Source organism: Corvus kubaryi, unplaced genomic scaffold (genome assembly GCF_017639235.1).
Source record: "Corvus kubaryi isolate FWS band 111438036 unplaced genomic scaffold, C.kubaryi_AGA036_p1.0 37284, whole genome shotgun sequence".
NCBI classification, from domain to species: Eukaryota; Metazoa; Chordata; class Aves; order Passeriformes; family Corvidae; genus Corvus; species Corvus kubaryi.
This window is the reverse complement of record NW_024581088.1, coordinates 8,804,284-8,827,039: the sequence shown is the minus strand read 5'-3', so window position 1 is coordinate 8,827,039 and position 22,756 is coordinate 8,804,284. Positions and strand designations below refer to the sequence as shown.

Genomic DNA, 22,756 nt, shown 5'->3' with positions numbered 1-22,756 from the left:
AAACTGCCTCGGCAGCCGCCGCCGCGCAGGGCGGGCACGGCGGGGGGAGCCTCGTGGGTACCTGGGCAGATATTTATGAAATAAATGGTAATTTGTGTAAATAAGCTATAAGGATCCCAGAATATGCAAATTGGTATTAATTTATTCAGAGTTGTACATTGGTGTGTACATAATATTTAGAGTTTAACTCCTTGCATTTAAGTTTTTTCTTTTTTTCATTTTACATGAACATATATATTGTAAATGAAAACTATTTAGCTCTTTGTGATTGAAGGAGATATCGGTTTCTCTGTGTTTTAAAATATTGTTTATCCCGCCTGTTCTCTAGGACAATCATGTGCCACTGATAAAACAATTTTTGGAGTCATTAAAACTAAGATTTCAATCCTTTAACGGACTTTTGCAAGAAAAAAAATAAACTAACGAATCCAAAATGTAACTAAAATATTGCTACAGTGCGGGGTATAGAAAATGCAGGAATAAACCTCAGGTTTTTATTTTTCACTCCAGAACAACAAAAAAAAAGTATAATAAATTTAAATATCACAGGACTGTGCTCTATATTTGTTTTAAAATAAAAAGATACATGATTTGCAACGTGCTGGTTACTCGGGTATCTGTCTGTTCAGTTTTGATGAATTCTCACATCTTTCAATAAAAAAAAAAAATCTACTCGGAGAAGTCCTGCCGGCTCCCGCCTGTTTCATTCCCGCGGCCGCTCCGCCCCGCCGGGCCCGCCGCTCCTCCGCAGGTGCGCGGTGCTGAGAGCCGCCCCCTCCGCGGTGCGCGGAGCCTCCGTGGCTGACGGGGAAAGATGGGAACACCCCGGGCTGCGCGGCCGCCTCCAGGGCCTTGCTCGCCCCGCCGCGGGAGGGGCGCGGCAGGTGCGCGGGGAGGGGGCGCGGAGGCGCTGCGGGTGCGGCGGGAGGTGGCACCGGGAGCCTCCGCGGGTGCCAGCCCTGTCCCCGGGGCGAGCCGGGGAAGAAAAGCCGGGGCCGCCGGGGCCGCGGCAGCGGCGGGGACGGGACCGGCGGCGACAGGCGAGCTCTGGTCACACCGGCACCGACAGGGATGGAGTGAGCGGGGCAGACCGGCACCGTCGGTCATGTGGAAGGGATGACGGGGAAGGGACGACCCGGGCACGCCGGTACCGTCCGGGACGGTGGCGGTGCGACCCGAGCGCGCGGGTACCGTCAGGGACGGGGCTACCGCGGGGCTTGGGCTTTAAGTCCCCACTTCTCCCCCGGCGCCCGGAGCCGGTCGGGGCGTCTCGGGGCGCGGCCGCGGAGGAACGAGCAGCTCTTTTCCTCACCAATTACCCTTCTCCCACTCGGGATTTACGGCCGCGGGCGCGGCGGGGGCGCGGCCCCCTCGGGCTGAGGCGCAGCGCCGGGCGCAGGGCGCCCTCTGCTGGCGCCGCCGCGCTCCCGCCGCCGCGCGGCCCCGACAGGGGGAACGGGGCGGGCGCGGCCCCTCCTCGGCCTCCCCCGCGCTCCCGTCCCGGCCTTCCGGGGGCTGCGGGCGGGGAAGGGGCTTTGAACCCCCCCAGTGACTGAGAACAGGTGCTGGGGCTGAGTTTCTCGACGACGGGAGAGGAGATGCTGCCTCTGTGACAATTTCCACTTGCAGGGGGGACTAGCAGGGTGGGAAAGTCTTCCCCTGGAGGAGGGACGTGTAGTGACTAAAGTTAGGCTTGCAGGATTATTTCCAAATAAACATCACTCAGGATGAGCAGCAATTTAATGGGCTCTATTTTTAGTGAGGGGGCGCAACGTGTGCCAGTGTGGGGGCTCCTCTGGCCCTTTTCTCTCTAATCCAACCACGCTGGATTTAGGCTAAGGTGGCTGGGACAATCACAGGGGGGAGAAGGTGACGATGCTGCAGGATGTGGTGGGGCAGCCTCACAATGGGTTCCTGCCATCCTAGGGGGTCAGGGACAGCCCTGTCATCCATCCCGGCTTGCGGACCAAGCATTGGTGCCAGTGGGACATCCCCACGTACCCACTGAGCACAAAGCCACTCTTCACTGAGGAGGGGAATAGTGTTCTGTGGGTTCATGACAGTGACCCCGAGAAACAGTGCCCAAAGGCAGGGAGCAGGGCCTGGGCCCCCCAGCCAGGGTGTTTCAGCAGGAGCTGAGCTGCTCCATGTCTGCCCTTGCCATCCCCAGGCTCTGAGAAACCCTATTCAAGCAGCTCGATGAGCAGCTACCCATTAGTCACGCACTGTACTGGGATTTCTTTTCCTCAGCTATGAAAAGGCCGTGAGAGGCCCTGCGGAGGCACATCCAGCACAGCACCCCCGAGGCTCTGCTGCTCTGCACCTGGCAAGACCTGGCTGGGCTGTGTCACTGCGGTCACAATCAAGTCACAAAGGTGAAGTGCTGGGTGCTCCGGTGACTTCATGAACTGGTGTTTAACCAGCAGGTAACACAGGTGCCGTGCCACCAGAGCTGCGAGGTCCTCAAACACTGAAGTTTTCACTAGGTTTAGTGGTGAGTTCTGAATCTCTTCAGCTAAATGCATGAGGTGCTTGACCAGACACTAAAAATAGCAGAGCTGCCCTGAGGGCTTCGTGGGCCTGGTGGACAAACCCTGGCCGACTTGGCCGCTGAGCTGCCGTGCAGCACAATAGTGCTGCTGGAAGGGCTCCACGGGCGGGTGTTTGTAAACAGGAACATGAACTCCTGCCAGAGCATCTCATGGCCCTGCAGAGGGGGAACGCTGCCACAGCTCTTGTCCCTGTGCAGCCCAGGGGGGCTTTGCAGGACCCCTTGGCCCTCATCTGGGCTGCCAGCCCTGCGTTCATCTGTTATCCCAGAGAATCAAAGAATGGTTGGGAGGAATCCTCTTTTTCCAACCGCCTGCTGTGGGTAGGGACACTTTCTACGAGTCCAGGTTGCTCCAAGCCCCATCCAGCCTGGCCTTGGACACTGCCAGGGATGGAACAGCCACTGCTTCTCTGGGCACCCTGTGCCAGGGCCTCACCACCCTCACAGGGAACAATTTCCTAGCAACATATAATCTAAATCTCTCCTCTTTTAGTTTTAAACCATCTTCCTTGACCTGTCATCTGCCTGTGTAAAAAGTCGTTCTCCTTTTTTCGTAAGTCCCCCTTAAGTATTGAAAGTTGCAGAAGGGCCGAGAATGATGGCATGGGGCTGGGCATGCCGTGGTGCCAGGATCCTGCCCCACATCAGGAGCTCCCCCAGCCCTGGGGAATCCCAAGGCCTGTCGCTGCCACACAGAGGACCAAATCCCCCGTTAGAACATTTCAATGAGCATCTGCCAGCCCCGACTGCGCGAGCGCGGGGTGCGGCTGCCGGGGAAGGGAGCCCCGGTCCGATGGGACCGGCAGCGGGTGGGCGGTGGGGCGGCAGCTCTTTATGTCGGGCTGGCGCCGTGCTGCCGCCGCGCCTCCTCCGCACCCGGGACAAAGCGGAGCGGGCCGAGCCCCGGCCCCGGCTCCCAATTAGGGCACCGCCGGCCCTGCCCCCCGCGGAGCGCAGGGGCGAGGGGGGCGCAGCCGCGGTCACGGCCCCGGAGCCCCAATTACCCCCGGGGCCGCCGCTCTGTCTGCGGCTCCCGATCGCGGATCAATAGACAAAGGGCAGCGGCGGGGCCCCGGCGGGCTCTGCACACACCCACTCCCCCCTTCCCCGTGAAGCCTCGCCCCCCATCCCGGCCGGGCATTCCTGCGCACCTGCGCGCCCGCCGCACCTGTGCGCTCGGGGCGGGATGCGCGGCTGCGGGGCTGAGCCCCGGTGTGGAATACAGCCGGTCTCTGCCGGTGACTGTCCCCTCTGCCTGCTCCAGGGCTGAGCCCCCGGAGCCTCTGCTTGGATCCTTCCTCCGGGCACCGGCATCTCAAAGGCTCTTAGCCCCACTTATCCGGTTCTGGCCCGCTATCCCCGCGGGGGCACGGTCCTTGTCCAGGGCCGGGGCTGTGGGAAGGACGCAGCAGCCGTCCAGGGTGTTCCCTGCCACAAGGTTCCCAGAGCCACTTTGATCCGTGTGGGTGTCTGGGGGGTGGAGGGAAGGGGGGGTAAAAACATTATCAGTGAAAAAGCAGCTGTTTATTTTGATACGAAGCCGGTTCTTAGCCGCAGGCACCGTTTGCTCCGTCCGTGCTCTTCAGGCAGGGTGGGAAAGGGGAAAGGGGAGGCTCTCGGTTTATTCCGGTTGTTTACAGCGGCGGGTGATGCCGAGGGACAGCCAGGTCCGTCGCCCCTCGGCGCCCGCCCGGGCCTTTTCCCAAGCCTTCCTCGGAGCCGCGCCGGGAAGGGAGGAGGCTCTGCTCGGGACATCCGACGGGATGGAGCGGAGGCTCCCGGCGGGGGGAGCCCAGCTGTCCCCTCCTTTGCTCTCCTAGCGGGGCCACACCTCAGGGCAGTGGCACTGGAACGGCACCGCTTGGTTGTGGGGTCGCAGGAAAACCCAAACCTAAACCCGGAATTTTCCCTGCCCGGGATATGCCCCAAATCCCGAGAATCCCGGCGCTTCCCCGAGCTCGCCGCCAGGTGGAACAGCGGCGCCGCGCCGAGGGGCGGTCCCGGGGGCGCGGACGTGTCGGGGGTCCCGGGGGGAGTCCCGGGGGTCCCCGGACGGTTCCTCGGAGGCAGCAGCCCGTACCGGTGGCACCGTCAGTGATCCCAGGGGTTTGGCTTCCTACAGACCGCAGGAGTGGGGGATCTGTGGCAGGTACCCCGCATTGTGCCCACCCTCCAGTCCATCTGTCACCTGTGTCCTGCCACCTGCATGGCCATGTTGCACCTTTCTGAGGGCGTTTGTGTGGGTGTCTGTTCACTTTTCCTGTCATGTGCTCATGTGAGCAGCCACCCAGCTGATTGTCGAGGATCTGGCACTGTTCCCCAGTTTTGTGGGTTCTGCCAAAAGTGCACCTTCTACACCTCCAGAGCCCTTCAGAATGCAGAGAATAATCACTCCAAGGCACTTGAGGCCCAACAAGCAGCCTGAAGCAGTGATGCTCTGTCTTCTGAACGGAAGGTCTTACATTGCCCGAGGAATTAAGGGATGAAATCATGCGGGGAAGGCTGCTCCTCTCCCTTTGGCATTGCTGTAGCTGGTGACGTGAGCACAGGTACATCTGTCCTTCGCTTCCCATTGATTCCTGTAAATGGCCTTTGCCTCCAGCCTTGGGCCTGGCATGCTCGGTAATTCTCTGGAAATAAGATCTAATTAAAATGAGACAGCGCTGTTGAGGGACTACCTAATTGTCTTTGCAAAATAACGTTGTGGAGATCCTGGCTTGGTTCCCAGCAGAAAGGTGTTGTCAGTGCAAAATCCTGTGAGGCTTGGGGGAATCAGTTAAAGGCTTTTGGGAAATAATTCCCCAGGCTGGGAAATAATGAGCTAGTGGAGACACTGCAGTACTGCTGTCCCTGGGCCAGCTGTCCTCCCCTTCCAGACCCTGTCAGGCCTCAGGGACCCCCTCAAAATGGCTTTAAAAGAGGCCAGTTCCATGTGGGGTTCAGCCAAGGTCAATGCCAGCAGGTATTCCTGGGGTTTCCCTCTACTCCCCCTGTACTCCTGTCTGCCCACATCAGCAAGAAGGGAAATCATTTGGCTGTTAAACCCTCAAATGCATCCAGGATCCTGGATGATGGACCTAGATATACATATATCTATGTTTATATATATGCCCCCAGCTCCAAGCTCACCCCATCCCATTCCTGCTGTGTCTCACTCATTCCAAAGGTCCCACTGGGAACCGAAGGCTGGCACTACAGGGATGCTGTGTAGTGCTGGGAGGGGAGGGTGTCACCAGCTCCCCTCATTCCTACAGACCCTGTCATTCTTGGGAAAGTTTTGGGACAAGACCTTTCCTGGTCTGCCAGACAGCACGAGAGCAGCCGGCCTCCACGAGAGGGAGCGTTTGCAGGGATTTTTATTCCAGCTGGATTGTTTTGGCTTTCCCCTGTTTTCAAGCACAGACCATCCCTCTGGCTGTCTGAGCCCTTTGCCTGCATGAAATGCCCATTTTCCTGGGATGGGGGAGAACTGGGCAGAACTCTCAGCTTTCCTTTTCTTTTTGAGAGAGATGTCATGTTGAATTAGTGCCATGACATGAGGGGAAACTCTTTGGTGACATGAGGAGAAACTGCTCTTTCCCTGGCTGGGTGGCAGGCTCCTGTCCCATGTGAACAGGAGGATGGATGTTTTCCTCCTTTTGGCCCTACTGCAGGGAGGAAGAAGTCCCTCTTACTAGGCTGTCTGGGGAATGTTGTGTGTGGTCTTGGTCAAGTGTGGGGCAGGGCATGAGTGGCCAAGCCAGCCCCTCACCATGGGGAGCACTGGAATGTGCTTCAGTGCTTGACCAGGTCCCCCAGGAAGGGATGGCTGGAGGGACCCTGGCCCTGGGACACCCCAGTGTGGCTTCTTGTGGCAAAAAAATGGCTTTGGCAGCTCACACACTTGGCCTGTGGCCTGGGGTGGTTTGCTGGGCCCTCATTTCAGGACTGGGAGGGGGATCCCACCCCTCCCCATCTCACTGCTCCCCTCTGCAAGTCACTTTGAGACCCCAGCAATGCTTGTGATCCTTCTAGAATGGGAACAAGCTGTTTATAATTTCCCAAGTGACTGCTACAAATCCAAGGCCAAAACTCCCACTTCTGGGGGCACAGGATCATGTCCTGGTGCCTTGGTGGCCACATGAGCCGTGGGTGGTTTGGAAGGAAGATGCACGGCCAGCTCGAGGCTTGGGAGAGGACCTGGTCCTGGCTCCCCCTGCCCTCCCTGTGTGTCCCTGGAGCCTGGGAGAGCCTAGACTACCCTATCTGCAAATAGCAGAGCAGATTATCAGCGAGCACGTCTGAGATTAAAGACCCCTCTTTATGTCTGGTTCCCCCAGAGCCGGGGAGGCCGGAGCTGAGTTCGGTGCAGACTGTTTGGCACCACGGGGCTGATTGCTGGGGTAACCTTTTCCTTGGCTGGGAGAAGAGAGGAGGGCTCAGACAATTTTCAGTCAAGGATAGAAAAAAAGAAAAAAAGAGAAGGGAACACACAACAACAACAACAGCAACAACAGTTTATTCCAGCAGGGTGTTGGGAGGAAATTCAGGCACAGCTCTGAGATGGTCCCAGTTTGTGTGATCTGAGCCAGGGAGTGAGTAACTGGGAGGGTTTGTCCCTGTGTTCTTCTTCAACAACCACTTGGTACTGGAAATTCTTGATGGAGAACCCAGTGAGAAGCCCAGAGGTGGTGGATTGGCAGCTGCAGGATGCAGAAAAGCCCTGGGGCTGCTCCTGCTTTGCTGTCCCGGCTGCACGTGCAGAGCTTACACGGGTGCAGCACATGAATCACAGAGCCTGGTGCTGTGCAGGGAGGGCATCCTCATCAAAACAGAGTGAGATTTTTTTCTGAGAGTGCTCTGAGGGCTCTGGTTAGGAGGAATGGCAAAGATTTCTCTGTATTCTCTCAGGCAAAATGTGTGCCCAGCTGCTCTGAGCAAACCTCAGCCTCTGGAGGGTGCACAGCCGAGGCCGGCCCGGAGCTGGGATAGTCCTGGCCAGCCAGAGCGGCTTAACAGGCTTAGGGCAGCATAGTTCTTATAAACAATCACATGAATTAGCACAAATCTCATTAGATCCGTGCTTCTCCTGTGTTCCTAATGCCTCTTGTAGGGTCCTGTGCAGGCGATGACCGAAGAAATTCTTTCCAAGAGGAAAGAGCCGTGGCATTTTGGGTTTGCTTTTCTCAGAACCATTTCCATTGTGCTTAATGGACAGGAGAGCAGAAATCTAATAGGTAAAAAGCCAGTCAAGGTCCTTGGGTATTTTAAACCTGATTTAAAGTTTTGGCTGCTCTGTTAGAGCAATGATTCAGCTGATGGTGCCCAGGGGTGCTCCACGTGTCTCCCCTGCGAAGCAACAGGGACTTGGTGATGTCTCTGCTCTGATGTGCCCCAGACAGCTCTGCTTTCCTTTGGCTCTTGCTCTTGGCTGGCTGGTAGCCTGGCACCGTGGGGAATGGGCGTCTGGGCACGTTTTTATAGCATGTTCTGTTAGGAGTGTAGTGGAAGAGGTGGTCGGTGCCCAGAAAACACAGGAATAGTAGATTCAGCCTGGAGTGCTTTGGGGAAGGGATTTTTCTCCTGTTGGTGCTGTGCATGTCTGCTGAATGCTGCCCACTCCCGGGCAGTGCCACTCTCCAGTCTCCCATTTCTCCTCTCAAATCACTCCAAGAAGCAACACAGAAGTTTCCTTCCCTTGTTCCAGAACCATAGGTGCTCCTGGGGTGAAGCACCTCGGCTGCTGCTTCAGGACTGGGCTCCTGGGAGTCGTGGCAGGAGACGCCACGGGATCTTTAATGACAAAAAACCCGTTTTTTACATCTCTGCTGAAAGTCTGTTGCTGCTTCACCTCTCGGCAGAGGAGGGATGTGAGCAGCAAGGAGCAGGCAGCAGAGCTTGAGAAAGCAGCTCCCCAGGGACTCGGTCTCTGGCGGAGCAGCCCGGGATAAACGAGCATGAGAAAAGCAGGCTTAGCCCTCCAGTCACCCTTTAGATGCGTTTCCGGCTGCTTTTCATCTCACTCCGAGTTTAAAAGCCATCTTGTTCCAGCCCCGCCGCTGCCGCCAGCCTCGGCAGGGCTTCAAAGCGGGGCTGTCTGTGGCGGCCCGGAGGGAGCGGCGCGGGAGGGGCCGCGTCCCCACGGCACCTGCCAGCCCCGGACACGGGCACGGGGAGGGGCTGCCCTGCAGCAACCCCCCTGCCCTGCCAGGCTCTTCCCTCCGTGTGTTTGTGGCCGCTCGGGAAAGCGTGGTGGGACCGGGCTGCTTGTGGGGGACATGGCAGAGGGGCTCTTTCTCCAGACCTTTTTTGTCCCGCTGGTGAGCTCAGCTTTGCATTGGGGAGTGGGGTCACTGCTAAGCCGGGGACCAGGGACTTCTTGGAGTTTTGCATTCCCTTTTTACATTCCCACTTTTCTAAATTTCCTCTTCTCCCCTGCGGCTCCCTGTGGTGTGGCTGGGGACAACACCAGGAGTGGTTGGTGACACCGCTGTCACACACCCAGTGTTGGGGGGGATGCAGGGGAGTCCCACAGAGTGCGTTTGTGGGGTTCGGCATTTGGACCACCTGGAAATAAGAGGGTGGTGGGTAACAGTGTCCAGCAGAGCTGTGACTGTGTTGGCCATCAGGGTGGTGGCTGTGGCTGTCACAGCTCGGGGGGGGCCGGTGGATCCCCCCTATGACAGAGGGACCACTGCCTGGAGGACAGGGATTCTCCTGCGTCCAAGTGACGGCTGGCAATGGGATCTGCTCCTTCCCAGATCACGCACAAGTGATTTCACCCCACCAGCGCTCCGGGCAGAAGCCGGAGGTAACACCTGAATTTGGCAACAGAGAGAGGAGGGGCCAAGTCGTGTCAGAAACCCAGGATGAGCTGCAAACCTCTCTGATGGAAATGTGCTGCCCAATCTCTTTTTTTTGTTGTTGTTGTTTTATTTGTTTGCCAAGCCCACGGATGTGATTCTCCATTTTCTCCCAGAGTTTTTGCTTCAGCAGATCTGTCGGGAGAAGTGCACTTACTGCTCGGTGACAAAACACATTCTCGAGATGGAAAAAGCTCTTTTCAAGGAAAACATGACATTTCAATGGAAAAGTAACTTTGCATGCTGTTTCTAATTTTAAAGCTCTGCCTTGGAATGCTCCCATGGACTTTGAAATCAGAGCTGGCTCTTATGCTTTCCAGGTTTTATCCACCTTTCCCATATAATTTCAAATTTCTCCCTCTGTTAACGAGACAATATTAATTCTGCCTTGGTGGATTTTGCATAGACTGCTTCCAAAGCACAGTTTCCCTTATCCCATCCCTTTTTTCTGTGTTTTCTTTCCCCCAGCTCTAGACTATAAATACCTTTAGGCCAGACTGTGGGAACTGCACAAAGCCCTGTACCTGGCTGATGCCTCCTGAATGGATGAATGAGTGAATGTTCTTCCCGGTATTGCTCCGTACTGAGATTAACTCTTAAAGCCACATGCTACAAATTAATGCATCTGCTCATTCCTAAAGCATTTCATCTCCATTAAACCTGCTAGCATTAATTTCCCCCTGTTAATCTGACCTGTGCCATGAGGGAGGAATGCTGGTGGGCTTTTCCCCCTCTATTCCGTGCAGTCCTGGTTTGTCCTCATTGAGCTTAACTTTTAAAGCAGAGGAGCGAAACCAGCCGTGAGCCAACTGCTGCTGGAGCCAGCAGAGGGGAGGCGAGAGCAGAGATTCTGCCTTTCCCCACTTCGCAATAAATTTCAGGGGAAGGGAAAAATGGCTACTGGGTTATTTCTATCAATTTCCCCAAATAAGAGCGGTGCGGTCGAGCTGATAACGGCAGCGGTGTCAACAGCAATCGACGCCATGGCAAAGCAGCAGTGGCAGACGAAGCTGAGGGGCAGGGAGAGGATGGAGGGTTTTCCCCATCCCTTACCCCTGCTGAGAGCTGCTTTTCTCCTGCATTTCTCCTGCGGCATCCCAGTGCAGCCCTCGAATCCCACTGCCACCCCCTGCTCCCAGCTCTCGCACGAGCAGGGTGGATGCAGCACTAAACCACTTTGGCAGTGGTGGCCAAATGTGCCTGTGAGGGAAAGGCCGCATCCTTCCATCCCCTGAGGCACCTGGCATCCCTCTCCTTGGCACAGTTTCTGCCAGCCCTGTCCCACACTCTGGGAGAGCAGGGAATATTTACACTGGGAGATGCTATCGTGGTGCTGCTCGAGCTGTCCCTGGAGGTGAAGCACAAACAGGTTCACTGCAACGAGGTCACTCCTTTAACAGGTTTAAGTGGGTTTCACTGTAAAATGAATTTATTTCAACAAAACCTTTTTTGATAAATTAAACCAGCACCACTCTGTATATAATTTCTATAAACAATCTTCTCTAACGTTTACCTAACCTGGGCATGCAGAAACTCTTGCACGTTAAATATTAGATGAAAAGGGGCTATGAAACCTTTAAATAATTCCTTTTTTTTTTTTCCAAAGCAAGAAAGCCGACATACCATGGGAAAATACTCTGCTGCTGTTGAGCTGAGGTTTTCCTGGCTTCTGCCAAGAGCGAGGGGAGACAAACCCCTTGTGCTGCCATGGTCTGGTGTTGGTTTTTGTATTTCCAGGGCTGTAGCACGAGGCTCACTGCGACTTGCTGGGTGCCAGCACCCATCCACACTTCTCCCATGTATCTGGTGGCTGGTGATGTGGTGATTTAACTCCTGTGTCATGTTTGCAGGGTCCTGGGAAGCTTGGCACTCATTAATTAGTGAATTTACCTCAGAGCATTCATTAATTCATTAATTAAAGAATTACAGCCCTACTGCAGGTGCTGGTTGGGGGGAGCTGTGGACTGGTGGGATTTTATGTGCCATGGAGTTGTGGTGGTTCAGGCTGTGCTGGGTCATTTGCTGAGTGATTTGGATGTTTTCCCTTAACCTCCCTGACTGCAGAGCACCCTGGAGAGATGGACATGACTTCAGTGAGAACAAACTGTCCAGCTCTTAAAAGAGAGCTGAGGTGAGTGAGAGATTAAAATAGAGGGAATGTAGTTTGCAATTAAATATAGTTTAGTTGGGTTAGAGGGAGGACAGCAGAAATGTTTCTGCTAAATAATTCAGGATTTAGAGATACCTTCACAGCACGTCCTGCTCAGCTCTTCAGATCCTTGGATGGGGCTTGGAGCAGCCTGGGATAATGGAAGGTGACCCTGCCCATGGCAGGGGGTGGAAGGGGATGATCTTTAAGGTCCCTTCCAACCCAAACCATTATGGGATTTATGAAAGGAATGATATAAAACCACACAGCAGATAGGAATGATATAAGGTAGGTTCCAGCTGATGGACTTGTGTGCTGTGAGAGTCCCCACCTGCCAGGGATGAGACCTGGACAGGCTCAAAGTGTCTTTTGTCACTGTCTTGAGTGCAAGTGCACAGAAACCCATTCTGCTTTGGTCAGGGAGAGCCTGCAATGAGCTCATGTGTTACTTGAGGGTTTTGTGGATACTGGGATTGCAGGATCTGTCCAAAATATGTGTTAAAAATCAGTTTATCTTCCAAATAAACCCTCAGAAATTCCAGTATCTCCAAGACGTGTTTGGAAGTGATTTATTCTTTTTGCTTTTGGTGTTTCCCTGACGCTTTCCAGCATTATTTTTAATGACACTGTGTTACCAGAGATCACTTCTGGTGGATAACACAGTATTTATGGAGAAACCAACAGCTAAATCTGGTTATCATTGACGTTGCTTATAAAATACACATAGCAACCAAGATACTGACCACGGCAGTAAATTGAAAATATATTGAAAACATAAAGCATTCTTCCAATTTATTAGTAATATTAAAAAATATTTGGGCAGGTTTTTCCCCCCCTTGATAAAAAGAAAGATATAGAAGCTGTTGTGAGGAAATCTGTGGTAGTGTTGGTCCGAAGGCAGGCGTGGTGAGGAGGGTGAGAGGTGTGCTGGGTTTTGTGGGATTTCAGATAGCAAACAGCCCACTCTGGACATGCTGTGGCAATGCCTGGGGCACAGTTCCACTGCCAAAGTGCTTGTGGAGATGCTGCCGCAGGGTTTTTGCTGATCCCCCTGGCCCTGAGGCGTCCAGGAAGCTGGTTTAGGAGGGGTGGTGGCTATCCTCTGCTGGCTGCAGCCCCTGGTTCTGGTTGAGGTCACCCTCTGCTCCCACAGCACTGCACAATTTGGGCACGTTGTTGAAAGGGTTAACCCTGGCAACTGCTGGGTAAGTGTAAAAATATTAATAAGGCTGCTGCAGGTCGCCCTAAAATGGGAATTTATGGTGGTAGTCAAAGCTAATGTTTGGGATCAATGCAACATCCCTTCTCAGAATGAAAAAATAAATTAAACAGACCGTCATACAGAGGGTATGTAACCAAATCAATCATGTTTATGGCATTTAATCAAAACTTGATTCAGTTAAATTTATTCCATATGATAGCCCTGTGCTTCACAGGATGCACACCTTGCTGGTGAGGCTCAGCCAGCCCTGTGCTGCTCACCAGAGCCAGGGCTCAACCCTGTGTCATTACACGTTAATGAGATTAGGGGCATCCATTTGTGCAGGATGCTCTGAGCAGAGGGTGGGGGGTGTGTCTGTGCACCCAGAGAACTGATCACGGGGCTTTGCTGTGGGTAAATAATAGGTGTTTAGTGACAAATATCCCTCTGGCTCCAGCTGCAGGGCCCTGCTTGCTCACTGCTGGCTGTGTCTGGAGGGTGAGGTGGTGCATGGCCTCGTGGGCAGCTGTGGTGGGACAAAACACACTGGTTTATGCCATGCTGAAATCGCAGCACTCATTAAATCCACCCATCCTGGCCAGATCCATCTATCCCTTCAGGAAGGCTCCTGCCACCATCCCACAGGAGCAGATCCTTGGAAGCAAGAGGTGCTCACACCTCCCTGCCTTCCTGCACCACCAGGAGCTGTGTTCCCATCCTGGAAGGAGGATTTGATGCCACAGACCTTCCCTCTCCTCCTGGAAGTTGAATATTAGAATTCTTCCTAGCTGTGTATATAATTCAGTACATCAATCTTCCCTTAAAACATGCTCCTTCCACAAAGCCCCTCTGTATTGATCCAACAAAGACAATCATATATTATGGGGGGGAGGGGGAAACAGCTGAAATATTTGAGATTGGCCCTCCTGGGGGATTTATTACGTGTCTGAACTATAGTGTCTGCCTATTTTTTTATTCTAAGCCTCTATGACAGGGGTCAGGTCTTCCTCCATACACTGTACAGTGCTGTGCACTGCGATGGGGCTCTATGAAATGCTCAGGATGATTAATCACACCCTATAAACACACTTCTGGTGTGTTTGGAGGCATGCACGTGTGTGTACATCAGCAAACTCCAGCAACAGGTACTGCTTGTACCTGTCCAATGCCCTTGTAGGGTCCTGAGCAGCGTGGCCTGGCTGTGGGGTACTCCTTGGTGTGTGCAGGAGGTGCATCTGGAGACCTTTCTGAGCTGGATTTGTTTTGGTTCTCTGTTTTTCCCAGCCCAGTTGGTTTCAGTGATTTCCTGAGCGGGATGCAGTCCTAGGGCATGTCACAAAGGTGATGCAGAGCACAAGTCTGGGGGATTTTCTGGTGATTCCCTGCATGGGAGCCCATCACCCTCTGCCTCTGGGCATGGAGATCCAGGCTTGAGGATCTCCATGCAGAGTGGATGCCCTTTAGGAGAGGGGTCATGTTCCCTCTCCATCCATACCCCAAAATCAGGAGGCAAAGCAGACAAGCTGAGAACCTCGTGAGTCAGGGAATGAGAAAATAATGAATGAGAAGGATGGACTGTTTATAAATGTGTGTGAGATTAATGAGCAAAGGCTTCTCCATAACACAGAAGGCATGAAATCAATCCCGCGCTCTGAGAATAATGAGGGAATCAATAGGATTACGAGGTTAAGGCCGGAGTAAACCTGAATGACAGCTGCAAAATAAATTTTATTTGGAGGACGTGGCTGGGGTTAAATGAAATGTAATAAATAATGTAAAGCATTTAAGGGGTGGGGAAATGGTCCAGAGATGTAAGGAAGAACAGAAGGCCCTACAGTTGCTAAATCTGCCCAGTTCATACCCAAAGCACGTTTTTGCAGGCGAGTGATGGGTGTGACACACACCCTGCCTGTGGCACGGCGAGGTCGTGCCCTCTCCCCTCATGGTCCAGGACAGGGACAGGAGCAGGGAGGTGGCAGTGGTGGCACCAGGATCTGGGGCTGCAGCAGTGGCACCAAAGCAGGACAGGGATGTGTATGTGTGAGCTGCAGTCTGGGATGCATTTGGGGTTCAGCTCGTATGAGCTGCAGCTTTGTGCATCCCTTTTCCCCTGTGTTTCTCTCCTGGTGTCCAACTATAAAAAGCCAACACTGCCTGCGTCCCACTTCCCACAGAACTCCTGGAGCTGCTGCACGGCACAGAGACCTTCCTCTGCCGAGCCCAAAGCAAAGCTCACACCTACCCCTATGCACAGATCCTCTGCCGCGGTCACTGCGGGGACAGGCACCCTTCTGGATGCAAGACCCTGAACTTGTTCCACTTTTGCCCCCACGGTGGGAATGTCTGCTCCTGCTCTGTGCTCCAGCAGGCACGAGATGTCCTGCTGACCTTGGCTTTGGGGATAAATCTGGGCAGGTGGGTGCAGCGCTGTGATTTCAGGTGCTCACCACCTTCTCCTGGTGGATGCTTTGGAGCTTGAAGCTTTTTGGAGATTGATACCGAGTCTGCTGCTCCCTGAGAGCCGAGACACTTCCAGTGCCTCAGTGAAAATTGAGCTGCTCTGAGAAACCGGCCACAGGAGTGGGTGCCAGACCAGTGTGAAGTTGTAAATGGCTGCCCTGATTTTTCCAGCATGATTAAATCCTGGTCCTGCTCCTCCTTGCTAGTTCTCAGGGAAGGCGATTTGGAGTTCCTGGGATGTGGTCAGTGCTTTAGAGGCAGAGCCCAGCCCAGGGAGGTGGCAGCTGCTTCTGCCCCCGGGGAAACACATATCCCACTCCAGGAGGAGCAGCTCCGAGTGGGGATGGGACAGCAGAGATTTTGCTCTTGAATCACCACGTAAAAAACCCCTTCTGCTTCCTTCTGGGATTGGCTCCCCGGGATGCTTTTCCAGCAGGTTACCCCGTGCCCCAGGGCTTGCTCTCCCGGCCGGACCGTTCGTGTGCGGCTCAGCCCTGCTAATCACGGCTGCTCCGTGTGTTTTTCCAGTGGTTAAGGGGATGACTAATAGAGCTGTCCTGCCTGCGTAATGCACGCTGACAACAGCGAGCCTCAGGGGAGGCGAGCACAAAGAGAGGGATGTGAGGGAAATTGCTTCAATTTGTCCCCTGCCAGAGGATGGGTTTTCCCTGTGGTACATCCCTGCCGTGCTGGGGAGCTGGACTTGCCTCCTGCCACCCTTCCATTTGCAGCTGCCTGGAGCTCTGTGTCCGTCTGTCCATCCCAGGGCAGTCAGTGCAGCACGGGGTCACTCCGTGTGGCACCTGCCCCGTGCGGGGGATGCCCCTGTGCATCCTGACCCTGCTGTGTGTTCGTGTCACTGCTGGTGCCAGCAGCACAGGCTGTCGATGGCACCCCTGGCTGTTGGTAGTTCACCCCACTACTGTGTGAGGAGGGGTTTGCAGATCTCTGCATGCACAGGTGGGTCCCCAGTGCCCGCTGCCCATGCATCCCTGTGTGTCCCTGCACACGTGTGCCCAGTCCTACAGACCCGCCTGCCTCCCACATGAAACTTTTCCTCAACAGGATGCAGAAAAATGCCTTTCAGTTGCCTTTTAATAGCTCCTGTAAATCTTATTTTATGCTAATGCTAAAGACACATTTATTATTGTCAGAAAGGAGGAAGAACTGGTGAATCCCTGGCTGGCCCCAAAGCGGGTGACTTGGAAAGAGCTGAGGGAGAAGGTTGAGAGCCACGGTTATCCCTCCTCATTTGGGGACACAGCAATGACACCAGGTAAGAACCTTGGGCTGCTGGTGGGGTGCAGATCCCCATGCCTGGAATGGGCTCAAGGGGTCCTGGCTGCAGCACCTGGAGCTGTGGATCAGGCTCAGGAACCAGGCTGGGGACACTCATATCCAAGCACCCACGTGCTTGTTCTCTTCCAGCACCTTCCATGCCATAAGAAACCATGCAGGGTGTATATATATATTTTTAAAATGTTTTTTATTTAATATTTTTAAACCATTGCACAGGCAACCTCAATCCCAAATCCCAGCCCAGAGGTCAGTGGAGAATTGGCCCTGCACCTGCAACCTGAAACCAGCTCTGCCTGGCTGGAGAGCCTCATGCTGCGCCACTAATGAAGGGTTCAGGGGGTTGTTTTTCTTTTCTATTTTATTTTGAGACGCTGTTTTGAAGCGCACGGCCAAGAGTAGGAATTTCATAGGGTAAACAGAAAAGCTGCTCTGAAGTTATTTATTGGTTCTGTTTTCCAGCTCGTGGACTAGTATTGATTTATTTTGCAGTGTCTCCAGAGGCTTCTTCAAGGTTAAAGTGTAGACATTGCATGTTAGGCTGGACTAAATACTGGCAGGAAAACACATTTGGCTCTTTTAATTGGAAAAACATACACCTTTTGTCACCCTGAGGCCAAGGCTCTACCACAGCAGCACAAGGAGGGCAGGGGAATGTGCACAAGTGCGAGATGCTCTGGTTCACACTTGCTTGGGGAATTCACTGGGAGCACAAAGGTCCCCACAACTGGCTCTGGGGTCCCACCAGGCCCAGAAAGCAATTCCTCGAGAGAAGGTGGGGGCCAGCAGCTATTCCAGGTGGGGAAGCTGGGTGTGAGCCTCCTGCTGACCAAACTTAGGCTGCTTATAGGAGCCACCACAGCCAAGCTTGGTCCCAGCTTCAGTTTGGCCTCTGTGAGCTGCTCCCAAATGGCATCAGGGGCTGACCAGGCTCCCACAGCCCAGTGGGGACAATGCTGGTCCCCAGCAGTAGATGGCAGAGACTCATCCCAAGTGCCGATGCTCCACACCATGAGTAGGAGGGACTCACACACGCCAACCTCAGACCCCACTACCTTGTTTCCAGCCCATATATTTACAACCATTATTCAGCTGGAGAAGGGGGTGGAAAAGGAATTCTTCATCCCTAAGAAGTACTTACATCCTCAAAGTAATTTCCAGCCTCTGTGCTGCTTGTACCCCTTCCTTTGGCATGTTAAGGGACTTTCCCCAGGCCACTGAAGGAGGCAGTGTCGGGGACAGGGTGGCTGCTGCTGCCACAGGATCCCCTTCCCCGTCATTCCCAAGCCGGTAGCGACAGCGTGCAGCCAGGATGGAGGTGGGGAGCTCTGTTGGGAAGGTACAAGCTGAGGTTTAGAAATCATGATGTGTGAATTGAAATGGGAAGCAACGGATCTCGGGAATCACCGCAACTGCTACAAGGTGTTCCTGAAGCTGTCAGCAAGCCATCTGCCCGCTCGCCCTGGGTAAACACCGCGCTCCAGCCAGCCCTCCTTGGAAAACCGGGAAGCACATGGGTCCCATGGGGTGAACCCCTCCAGGGCAGCAGCGTGGGCCGGGTGGGAGCGGGAGGAAAGGGGCTCTGGAGCGTGCAGGCGAAGGGAGCGGCGTGGCCTCGATCGCGTTGGGGCTCTGGAGCAGAGCCCTGGCTGCGCCGCTCGCTCCTCGTAACTCATCGCGGAGACACCGCCGTGGGGAGGCCGCAGCGGCTGCGCTGGGCCCGGCCAGCAATTTATGGCTCCAGGGAAACACGGCAGCCGGTCTGGGAGCGGAGCGGAGCAGAGCAGGAGGAGAGCGCCTGGGGTCAGGCGGCTGCCCAGTTCCTTTCACTCGCGCCTTGACTCTGCCCATCGCTCCCTGTGCGTGCCATGGTCACCCCAGGGGAGCGTGGGGAGCACACGTGCAGCAGGCCACTGGGTGGAAAGCCTGCCATGCTCCTGCCCCACTGCATGTCACAGCTCCTGGCACAGCTTGGGCAGTGGGGATGTCAGCCCCTTCCGTCGGGGACATGGGGCCCTGATGCCATCAGGCACCTACATGCACCGTGTGAGCTGGCACAGAGGCCACGTGGAAGTGGCCACAGGCTGGCCCCATTCACAGCCCCAGCACAGTGAGGCATGTGGCCCTGATTGAAAAAAGCTGGGTGACCTGGGATGACACGGGTGGCTGGTGCGTCAGTGCAGCCCCAGGAACGCCCCCGATGGGTCGGGACTGCAGCATCGCTGCCAGCCCCAAAGGCAGGAGCAGGAGGAAGGGCCCATGGCTGAGACAGACCTGTGGGAGAGGGCCTGGGGGGCCTGCTCGTGGTTCCTCACAGGGTTGGAGTGCAGCTCTGGTCAGTGTTCCCAGCCCTGTGCTTGCTCCGTGCTCCAAGACTGTTAATCATGCCGTGCCTCAGTTTCCCCTCTGTGCAGGGGACAGTGGTGCCCTTGTTCCCAGCTGCCCAGAGAAATATACTGAGCTTTGCGAAGTTCTGGGCTGAGTGAGCTGAGAAAAGCAAAACTGGGAAATTATGTGTATTTTTGCAAAACCAGTGCCGAAGTCCATCAGTGCCTGGTGCAGCCATGCAGGGAGGAGTGCCGAGGGTCCCGATTTCGGGGCTGAGCCCCCTCGTCAAGGATGCGTGGTCCATGTTAGCCTGAGTCTTCCTGCAGTGCCAGCCAGCACTCTCAGCCTTCCCCCTCACTCACAATTCAAAATAAATACAGAGAGTGAACATGACCTTGAGTGTATAGTCTAAAGCTTTTAAAACTCTCCTCTAATTCTTTTAACTTCCCGCACATCTATCCTCTGCACCAGCCTCCTCATTTCTCTTTCTCTACAGTAAACTTATACCCTTTCTAAAGTGCCCGGAGAAGACGCTGCAGATGAAATGTTGCTTTAGCTTAATTTCCTATTCCTAACATATGCTTTAATTAATGTCATTTGCTTTGATTTGCTGCCAGCATGCCAGTGCAGCACTTCCTTCGTTTTGCAACCTTAACCATAACCTTGTGGGAATGAGGATCAGGTGTTCCTGGCTGATTTCATCTGGTTCAGGGCATTTATCTCGAGCTCTGAGGCTTTTCTGTGCTTTGTCGGTGCCACCAGCACAGAGGCAGAACCACAGCGTTCTCCTTGGCTGGAGGTGCTGAGAATGTGTTGTACATGAAGGATGCTGGTATGGAAAGCACTGACCAGCATTTCTTATCCATGTTTTTTACACTTCTGAGGTTCGATCTTCCAAGGAACATGGCAAAACTGGAGAGAGGGGATGGGACCCCCCAGCTCCTGATTTCTCTGTGTCAGGATCAGAGAGGACCATCCTGCTGCTGGCTCTGTGCCCTGTTGTCCCCATAGTCCCTGAGGCTCCATGGCCAGTGCTGGACCCCACTGGCCAAGGTGCTTCCTCAGGTTGATGTTTCCAGCCCAGGCAAGCATTTTCCAGCATGGAAATGGTTGAACATCGTGTGGCAGAGGTGCCCTCCTTCCAGCTGGAGCTGCCTTGTCCTCTCTGCACCACCAGGTCAGTGCTCTGAGCTGTTGTGTGAGAAAAAATTCCTAATTTGGGGGATCTTTTTCCTTCCCTTCTCCTGACGGAGCCAGCTTGGTCCCTCAACCCAGGCAGAAAAGCACCAGTAAGCTCCCGTGACTTTCTGTAACTGCTTTGCTTGAGAGCAGCTCCTTGCACAGCAGAGCCTGGAGGAAATTTTAGCAATTGTCTGTTCTGGCCCCAAATCACTGGCACTTGTATACAGCAGGCCTGAAATGGCCCCTTTCCCAGACAGCTCCTTAAGCAAGGTTTTCCTGTCTCTTTATTTAATGAATCTCAGCCATCCTTTCTCTCCTTGCTGGAGCCAGGGGCAGATGCTGCTCCAGAATTTCATCCCTCCCCTCTCTCCAGTTTCCCTCGTTCTACCTCCAGCAAATTTGGGGTCCCACAGCAAGTCATGTCCCACGAGGAAGAAATTCCCAGCTTCTGGGCCCCATCTCAGTTGGCTATTATTTCCCTTCATGTTTGCTTCTGTTGAGAACCTTCCCCAGGAATGGGAATGTGGGGCCTTTGTGCAGTTCTTGTCCCTTTACTGGGGAGCAAAGGCATCCCTAAGGTTGAGCCCTGCTTTCAGAGAAAGCCCTCTCCCTGGGCAGGGAGGAGAATGCCCAAAATGAAGAACAGCATTTGTCCCAGGCCTGGCCCTGCCCCACTGCAGCCCAAGGAATGTGTTTCACGTCAGTGTCCCGGGAGTGGGATGGAGGCATGGGAGGGATGTGACTGAGCAGGGAGCAAATTGCCACATCCCAGAGGCTGGCTGGTGATGCGTGCTGCCCTTGGAGGCAAAACCCTTCCCAGAGGTGGCCCCTTTCCCCCGGCCTCCTGTTCCCCAGACCCCCACAGCTCCCGTCCTCTCTGCTGTCATCTACCTCTCACCTTGCCTTCCTCCATCCCGTTGTGCTGCCTCCTCTCCAGCAGCTCCACATCCGGGTGCACGTTTGTGCCTCTGCTCCAGCCCCTACGCTCCGGCCGACTGCTCCCACTGCTCACTGCTCCCCTCTGTCCTTTTCAATCCCGGCTGCCTTCCCGTGCTCCGAAAGCCTCACGCCCCTAAACCTGCCCTGGGTGATTTAGCCAGGACCCAGGACAGGACTGATCTCTGGGAGGGTGATGCACGGCTCTCGTAGGCATCTGGCAAGGGTTTAAATCCCCAGGGCCCCTGTCTGCTCCTGGCTTAGTGTTTTCTGTTCCCTCCTCATAGTTCCAGGGCTGAGCCCTGCTCTGACCACTTGCCACACTGCGGGTCTGGCCCTGGATGAGGGAGAAAGAGGAAAGATTCCCTCTGGGAAGCACCGTGGTCAAAAGGGACTGGCCAAAGAGAGCTGCAGGCTCTGGTGGGGTGCGAGGGCTTGCTGTGCTGCCTTGCTCAGGCTGTGGGTCAGAGGGGTCTGGCCCCTGAGGGGGCTCTGATGTTTGAATATGGTTGTTTGGCCCCACTGGCTCCGATTGCTGTGGCAGAGCATCATGCTGTGCCACATGGAGGCTTGGACAGTGTCTGTGTCCAGATCCAGGGCAGAGACACAGCTGGCAGCTGACTGCCTTCATTCCTCCTGCTGGGAATTTCTCACCCAGACCAACATTTTCCTCTGTTTACCCTGGAGGACAGTGATTTCCCATAGTAATAACCCCCTCCTCATCCCCAGCACAAATTGAAAAAATCACTTTGGGCAGGACTCTCCCAGTCCCCCATCCCCTGCACGGTGATGGTTGGACAATGACAAGGACACCGTGCAGAGCCACAACACATTCCTCTGCCAGTGTGCCGGGCTGGGTTTGCAATACCTTAAGGCAGTTTCTTGCTCGGATGCAAGGCTTGAGACAAGCCTCTCCTCTTTTCTTCCTGCCTGGTGAGAAGTGACTTGCCGTGGTGTCACCTGGTGTATTGATGCGCCTCTCCTTTTTGCCCACAGCTCCAGTGCTCCAGAGCAGCTTCACCCAGGAGGTTCCACGTGTCCTCACCAACTCCACCAACGTCCCCACAGGACACCAAGCTGCCCTGGGGCTGCTGTCCCCTCTCCATGCACACATCTGGCTGCCACCCTGACCCACACCACTGCCTGAGTCCCTTCTCTCCCAGGCTGTCCTCCAGGCCTCAGCAGTGCCGGTGACCACACGGGGATTGTGTGACCAGAGCCACTGACCCGCTGTAAGCGGCAGAGCACCGGTGGCAGAGCCTACTTGGCCCCCATCCTGTGCCAGTGGCAGGCCCTGCTCAGACCCCATCCCACAGCAGAGTTTGGAGGGTGCAGGAAGCAGAGCTGGGGCCGCTGTGGCACTGGAAGCCAGGCTGCAGAGAAACTGCAATGCTCCGAGCACTCGGCTTTGTTCTCCTTTTATTTTTTAAACCATCATTCCCATTCCAGCGTGGCTCCATTTGCCTGCTCCCATCCTCCAGCATGCTGTAGCTTTAGGGCTCTTTTCATTAAAAACCAAAAAAGTAATTGCAGTTTTGGGTTTTTTTGTATGTATGTATATCTTGAAGTTAAATCAGAGCTTTGGCTGGGAAATACCACTGGGGACTATCTCAGTCTGACGCTCACCAGGGCAGTGATCTCTGGACTATTCATTCTCACAAAGATTTTGCCGAGCTCATGGTAAAATCTCTTCCTTTAAAAAATGTGCAATGGATTTGAAACGTTCGTGTTTTAGATGCTACTTTAAAAAATAGTAAGTGTGCATACTGAAAAACAAAAATCCAGAGCATTTAGACAAAATTAGGGTTAGT

The 22,756-nt window shown here is 54.4% G+C and overlaps 1 long non-coding RNA gene across 2 annotated transcripts; it reads left to right on the top strand.

Annotated features, from left to right (window-relative positions):
• The first annotated feature begins 809 nt into the window (after nucleotides 1–809).
• Nucleotides 810–22,590, top strand: LOC121663780. Of its 2 annotated transcripts, XR_006015748.1 has the most exons (5): nucleotides 810–884; nucleotides 2,251–2,494; nucleotides 16,358–16,479; nucleotides 19,712–20,004; nucleotides 21,942–22,590. It is a non-coding gene; the product is annotated as an uncharacterized LOC121663780 (long non-coding RNA). The 2 variants fall into 2 exon arrangements; XR_006015749.1 differs by lacking the exon at nucleotides 19,712–20,004.
• Nucleotides 22,591–22,756: the final 166 nt, after the last annotated feature.